We start from the raw sequence: 6,000 nt of genomic DNA, 5'->3' as shown, positions 1-6,000 counted from the left end.
GATGGCTAAGGGAGGCCGGTTAGCTCAGATGGTTAGAGCGTGGTGCTAATAACGCCAAGTTATGATTCTCGCTTTGGGTGCGAGGTCCCGGGTTCAAATCCGGACGAGCCCTTGGTCGCGATAAAACGTGAAGCTTTGGCCGTTCACTAACTGTTTTTATTTGTTAGCTCATGGTCTGCTCTGCTCTTCTCCTGTGACAAAGAGTAGGGTGATCTCACTGAAATCCCTGGCTTGCTAAGCGAGGAGCTTGTGTTGCTGGCCCTTGGAAATAGCTCAGTTGCGAGAGCCGTTAGACTGAAGATCTAAAGGTCCCTGGTTCGATCCCGGGTTTCGGCAAAATCTCCCACTCTTTTCCGTTTTTTTGAGGCGGGCCAGTGACCAAAAATCACTGGGTTCCAACTTCTCTGTATAACTGCTTCCCCACTGCCACGGAGCTATCTGTTTCCCAGTTGGCCACCAAACAAGCAGTTTCGGTTCCATGGTGTAATGGTCAGCACTCTGGGCTTTGAATCCAGCGATCTGAGTTCGAATCTCGGTGGAACCTGTGTGCTTTCTTGCCGCAGGAAAAGATAAAAACAGCACTAGGTTGTCACTGGTGACAGTCTTTGTGGCCCTGTGAGCAACGGCTGCTCCAGGTAAGGTTTCATGGTGTAATGGTTAGCACTCTGAATCCAGTGATCCGAGTTCAAATCGCGGTGGGACCACTTTTTGCAACCAATTTGCGCAGGACCATGTCTGAAATACTTTTTGGCAGCTTTGAGTCCAAAAAAATTAACTAACGTAGAGACTGTGGCAGCATTGCATCGATGCCCAGTCGGTCTCTTTAGGGCACTGGTTCTCAAACCTGTCCTGGAGGCACCCTGCCCTGCACAGTTTGATTGTCTGCCTTATTAGACACACCCAAATAAGGTCTTGCGGTCTCTATCAATGAGTTGATGATTTGAAACAGGTGTGATAGATGAGGGAAACATTCAAAATGTGTAGGGCAGGGGTGCCTCCAGGACAGGTTTGAAAACCACTGCTTTAGGGAACTGTGTGTAAAATGGCAATGTTTTGCAACCAATTTGCACAGGACCATGTCTGAAATACTTTTTGGCAGCTGTGAGCCCCAAAAAAAGCTAACGTGGGAGTGTCGCAGCATTGCGTCAGTGCTCAGTCGGTCTCTTTAGGGCAATGGTTTTCAAACCTTTCCTGGAGGCAACCCTGTCCTGAACATTTCGTATGTCTCCCTTATTAGACACACCCAAATCAGGTCTTGCAGTCTCTATTAATGAGCTGATGATTTGAAACTGGTGTGTTAGATGAGGGGAAATGCAAAATGTGCAGGGCAGGGATGCCTCCAGGACAGGATTGAAAACCACTGATTTAGGGATGTGTGAGTAAAAGGGCAGGAGCCAACTTGGAGAATGCGGGCATCGATCCCGCTACCTCTCGCATGCTAAGCGAGCGCTCTACCATTTGAGCTAATTCCCCTGGCCTTTCAAGAATGACGAGCATAGCTGCGAATGACCGGCTTGATGCAAAGAGGCCGTCCCTCCTCTGGGCTTGCACCTTTGCACTGGCCGCGATTGTGTTGTCGAATTAACAAAGAGATTTAGCTTTTGTGTTAAAGGACCTTCTCGGTCTTGTTACGCCAGTATGCATGTGCGGATTCTTGTATTATGCAGACCACCTTGCATCACTCGGGTCACGCAGACAACTTCTCACCTCTTTTTCTCACACTGACTTAAAGAATAAGGAAGCGGTTCTCCATTCCAGTCCTCGCTCCCCAAAGGTCTGCATATTTTGCATGTCTCTCTTTGTTAGCACACCTGATTTGGATAATCAGCTCATTAGAAGTGAGCTCCTTGCGATTGACATGGTCCCTACACAGTGTTCATTGCTCCCCACTCCCTGAGCAGGGGAAATCCGTCGAAGTTTACTTCACTTTGGAACATTGGTTCACGGATTTGCGCTGCGCAACGTCTTCACACATGGACAAGTGTGACATCATATACCTCTGTATACCTCTGTACACCTCTGTGTTAGTCACTTTGAACTGAACGTACACATACGCTCTGAACTTGAATCACGGAGGGATGTCATGTGATGTCCACTTCTCAGGGCACTTACGTTTGAATGGAACAAATGTCTGAAGCTATACGAGAAACATACAAAATCTGAAGAGCAGGGGGCTCGAGGACTGGAATTGAGAACCGCTGGTCTAAGTGACATCTGACAGTTTCAGCTGTCCTCCCTAACATCCCTCTACATGTTAGATACAGCCACATTTTTAGGTCAGTTAAGAGGCCAACTTGCGTTCGTTAGCCTTTAACACTGTCTCGAGGTCTTTGATTGCTTCCACGTTAGTTCATGTTCCTTCTTTTATTGATGCTGCAGTAGCTCTTTTTTCTCGGCCCAGCACAGGAAGGCTCGTTGGTCTAGGGGTATGATTCTCGCTTTGGGTGCGAGAGGTCCCGGGTTCAAATCCCGGACGAGCCCTTGGTCGCGATAAAACGTGAAGCTTTGTAGTCTCATTGCGTTCACTAACATTGAGGCAGTTTTTTATTCAATCGGGTAGAGACAGATGGCTAAGGGAGGCCGGTTAGCTCAGATGGTTAGAGCGTGGTGCTAATAACGCCAAGGTCGCGGGTTCGATCCCCGTACTGGCCAGCTGTTTTTATTGTCTGGGGGCTCATCTCTGCTCTGCTCTTCTCCTGTGACAAAGAGTAGGGTGATCTCACTGAAATCCCTGCTTGCTAAGCAGGAGCTTGTTGTGGCCGAAATAGCTCAGTTGGGAGAGCGTTAGACTGAAGATCTAAAGGTCCCTGGTTCGATCCCGGGTTTCGGCAAAATCTCCCACTCTTTTCCGTTTTTTGAGGCGGGCCAGTGACCAAAAATCACTGGGTTCCAACTTCTCTGTATAACTGCTTCCCCACTGCCACGGAGCTATCTGTTTCCCAGTTGGCCACCAAACAAGCAGTTTCGGTTCCATGGTGTAATGGTCAGCACTCTGGGCTTTGAATCCAGCGATCTGAGTTCGAATCTCGGTGGAACCTGTGTGCTTTCTTGCCGCAGGAAAAGATAAAAACAGCACTAGGTTGTCACTGGTGACAGTCTTTGTGGCCCTGTGAGCAACGGCTGCTCCAGGTAAGGTTTCATGGTGTAATGGTTAGCACTCTGAATCCAGTGATCCGAGTTCAAATTGCGGTGGGACCACTTTTTGCAACCAATTTGCGCAGGACCATGTCTGAAATACTTTTTGGCAGCTTTGAGTCCAAAAAAATTAACTAACGTAGAGACTGTGGCAGCATTGCATCGATGCCCAGTCGGTCTCTTTAGGGCACTGGTTCTCAAACCTGTCCTGGAGGCACCCTGCCCTGCACAGTTTGATTGTCTGCCTTATTAGACACACCCAAATAAGGTCTTGCGGTCTCTATCAATGAGTTGATGATTTGAAACAGGTGTGATAGATGAGGGAAACATTCAAAATGTGTAGGGCAGGGGTGCCTCCAGGACAGGTTTGAAAACCACTGCTTTAGGGAACTGTGTGTAAAATGGCAATGTTTTGCAACCAATTTGCACAGGACCATGTCTGAAATACTTTTTGGCAGCTGTGAGCCCCAAAAAAAGCTAACGTGGGAGTGTCGCAGCATTGCGTCAGTGCTCAGTCGGTCTCTTTAGGGCAATGGTTTTCAAACCTTTCCTGGAGGCAACCCTGTCCTGAACATTTCGTATGTCTCCCTTATTAGACACACCCAAATCAGGTCTTGCAGTCTCTATTAATGAGCTGATGATTTGAAACTGGTGTGTTAGATGAGGGGAAATGCAAAATGTGCAGGGCAGGGATGCCTCCAGGACAGGATTGAAAACCACTGATTTAGGGATGTGTGAGTAAAAGGGCAGGAGCCAACTTGGAGAATGCGGGCATCGATCCCGCTACCTCTCGCATGCTAAGCGAGCGCTCTACCATTTGAGCTAATTCCCCTGGCCTTTCAAGAATGACGAGCATAGCTGCGAATGACCGGCTTGATGCAAAGAGGCCGTCCCTCCTCTGGGCTTGCACCTTTGCACTGGCCGCGATTGTGTTGTCGAATTAACAAAGAGATTTAGCTTTTGTGTTAAAGGACCTTCTCGGTCTTGTTACGCCAGTATGCATGTGCGGATTCTTGTATTATGCAGACCACCTTGCATCACTCGGGTCACGCAGACAACTTCTCACCTCTTTTTCTCACACTGACTTAAAGAATAAGGAAGCGGTTCTCCATTCCAGTCCTCGCTCCCCAAAGGTCTGCATATTTTGCATGTCTCTCTTTGTTAGCACACCTGATTTGGATAATCAGCTCATTAGAAGTGAGCTCCTTGCGATTGACATGGTCCCTACACAGTGTTCATTGCTCCCCACTCCCTGAGCAGGGGAAATCCGTCGAAGTTTACTTCACTTTGGAACATTGGTTCACGGATTTGCGCTGCGCAACGTCTTCACACATGGACAAGTGTGACATCATATACCTCTGTATACCTCTGTACACCTCTGTGTTAGTCACTTTGAACTGAACGTACACATACGCTCTGAACTTGAATCACGGAGGGATGTCATGTGATGTCCACTTCTCAGGGCACTTACGTTTGAATGGAACAAATGTCTGAAGCTATACGAGAAACATACAAAATCTGAAGAGCAGGGGGCTCGAGGACTGGAATTGAGAACCGCTGGTCTAAGTGACATCTGACAGTTTCAGCTGTCCTCCCTAACATCCCTCTACATGTTAGATACAGCCACATTTTTAGGTCAGTTAAGAGGCCAACTTGCGTTCGTTAGCCTTTAACACTGTCTCGAGGTCTTTGATTGCTTCCACGTTAGTTCATGTTCCTTCTTTTATTGATGCTGCAGTAGCTCTTTTTTCTCGGCCCAGCACAGGAAGGCTCGTTGGTCTAGGGGTATGATTCTCGCTTTGGGTGCGAGAGGTCCCGGGTTCAAATCCCGGACGAGCCCTTGGTCGCGATAAAACGTGAAGCTTTGTAGTCTCATTGCGTTCACTAACATTGAGGCAGTTTTTTATTCAATCGGGTAGAGACAGATGGCTAAGGGAGGCCGGTTAGCTCAGATGGTTAGAGCGTGGTGCTAATAACGCCAAGGTCGCGGGTTCGATCCCCGTACTGGCCAGCTGTTTTTATTGTCTGGGGGCTCATCTCTGCTCTGCTCTTCTCCTGTGACAAAGAGTAGGGTGATCTCACTGAAATCCCTGCTTGCTAAGCAGGAGCTTGTTGTGGCCGAAATAGCTCAGTTGGGAGAGCGTTAGACTGAAGATCTAAAGGTCCCTGGTTCGATCCCGGGTTTCGGCAAAATCTCCCACTCTTTTCCGTTTTTTGAGGCGGGCCAGTGACCAAAAATCACTGGGTTCCAACTTCTCTGTATAACTGCTTCCCCACTGCCACGGAGCTATCTGTTTCCCAGTTGGCCACCAAACAAGCAGTTTCGGTTCCATGGTGTAATGGTCAGCACTCTGGGCTTTGAATCCAGCGATCTGAGTTCGAATCTCGGTGGAACCTGTGTGCTTTCTTGCCGCAGGAAAAGATAAAAACAGCACTAGGTTGTCACTGGTGACAGTCTTTGTGGCCCTGTGAGCAACGGCTGCTCCAGGTAAGGTTTCATGGTGTAATGGTTAGCACTCTGAATCCAGTGATCCGAGTTCAAATCGCGGTGGGACCACTTTTTGCAACCAATTTGCGCAGGACCATGTCTGAAATACTTTTTGGCAGCTTTGAGTCCAAAAAAATTAACTAACGTAGAGACTGTGGCAGCATTGCATCGATGCCCAGTCGGTCTCTTTAGGGCACTGGTTCTCAAACCTGTCCTGGAGGCACCCTGCCCTGCACAGTTTGATTGTCTGCCTTATTAGACACACCCAAATAAGGTCTTGCGGTCTCTATCAATGAGTTGATGATTTGAAACAGGTGTGATAGATGAGGGAAACATTCAAAATGTGTAGGGCAGGGGTGCCTCCAGGACAGGTTTGA

The 6,000-nt window shown here is 48.2% G+C and overlaps 11 non-coding genes across 11 annotated transcripts; 9 read left to right on the top strand and 2 right to left on the bottom strand.

The window, feature by feature from the left end:
* The first annotated feature begins 472 nt into the window (after window positions 1-472).
* trnaq-uug (transfer RNA glutamine (anticodon UUG)) lies at window positions 473-544 on the top strand. Its single transcript has one exon. It is a non-coding gene; the product is annotated as a tRNA-Gln (tRNA).
* Window positions 545-1,400: 856 nt separating this feature from the next.
* Window positions 1,401-1,473, bottom strand: trnaa-agc (transfer RNA alanine (anticodon AGC)). The gene has a single exon. It is a non-coding gene; the product is annotated as a tRNA-Ala (tRNA).
* Window positions 1,474-2,409: 936 nt separating this feature from the next.
* trnap-ugg (transfer RNA proline (anticodon UGG)) lies at window positions 2,410-2,481 on the top strand. The gene has a single exon. It is a non-coding gene; the product is annotated as a tRNA-Pro (tRNA).
* Window positions 2,482-2,578: 97 nt separating this feature from the next.
* On the top strand, window positions 2,579-2,652 carry trnai-aau (transfer RNA isoleucine (anticodon AAU)). The gene has a single exon. It is a non-coding gene; the product is annotated as a tRNA-Ile (tRNA).
* Window positions 2,653-2,758: 106 nt separating this feature from the next.
* Window positions 2,759-2,831, top strand: trnaf-gaa (transfer RNA phenylalanine (anticodon GAA)). The gene has a single exon. It is a non-coding gene; the product is annotated as a tRNA-Phe (tRNA).
* A 135-nt stretch (window positions 2,832-2,966) lies between these two features.
* Window positions 2,967-3,038, top strand: trnaq-uug (transfer RNA glutamine (anticodon UUG)). The gene has a single exon. It is a non-coding gene; the product is annotated as a tRNA-Gln (tRNA).
* Window positions 3,039-3,894: 856 nt separating this feature from the next.
* On the bottom strand, window positions 3,895-3,967 carry trnaa-agc (transfer RNA alanine (anticodon AGC)). Its single transcript has one exon. It is a non-coding gene; the product is annotated as a tRNA-Ala (tRNA).
* A 936-nt stretch (window positions 3,968-4,903) lies between these two features.
* Window positions 4,904-4,975, top strand: trnap-ugg (transfer RNA proline (anticodon UGG)). Its single transcript has one exon. It is a non-coding gene; the product is annotated as a tRNA-Pro (tRNA).
* A 97-nt stretch (window positions 4,976-5,072) lies between these two features.
* Window positions 5,073-5,146, top strand: trnai-aau (transfer RNA isoleucine (anticodon AAU)). Its single transcript has one exon. It is a non-coding gene; the product is annotated as a tRNA-Ile (tRNA).
* A 106-nt stretch (window positions 5,147-5,252) lies between these two features.
* On the top strand, window positions 5,253-5,325 carry trnaf-gaa (transfer RNA phenylalanine (anticodon GAA)). The gene has a single exon. It is a non-coding gene; the product is annotated as a tRNA-Phe (tRNA).
* A 135-nt stretch (window positions 5,326-5,460) lies between these two features.
* trnaq-uug (transfer RNA glutamine (anticodon UUG)) lies at window positions 5,461-5,532 on the top strand. Its single transcript has one exon. It is a non-coding gene; the product is annotated as a tRNA-Gln (tRNA).
* The last annotated feature ends 468 nt before the right edge of the window (window positions 5,533-6,000 follow it).

The sequence above is a fragment of the Carassius auratus genome, unplaced genomic scaffold (genome assembly GCF_003368295.1).
Source record: "Carassius auratus strain Wakin unplaced genomic scaffold, ASM336829v1 scaf_tig00044317, whole genome shotgun sequence".
NCBI lineage: Eukaryota > Metazoa > Chordata > Actinopteri > Cypriniformes > Cyprinidae > Carassius > Carassius auratus.
This window is presented reverse-complemented; position numbering and strand designations above follow the sequence as displayed.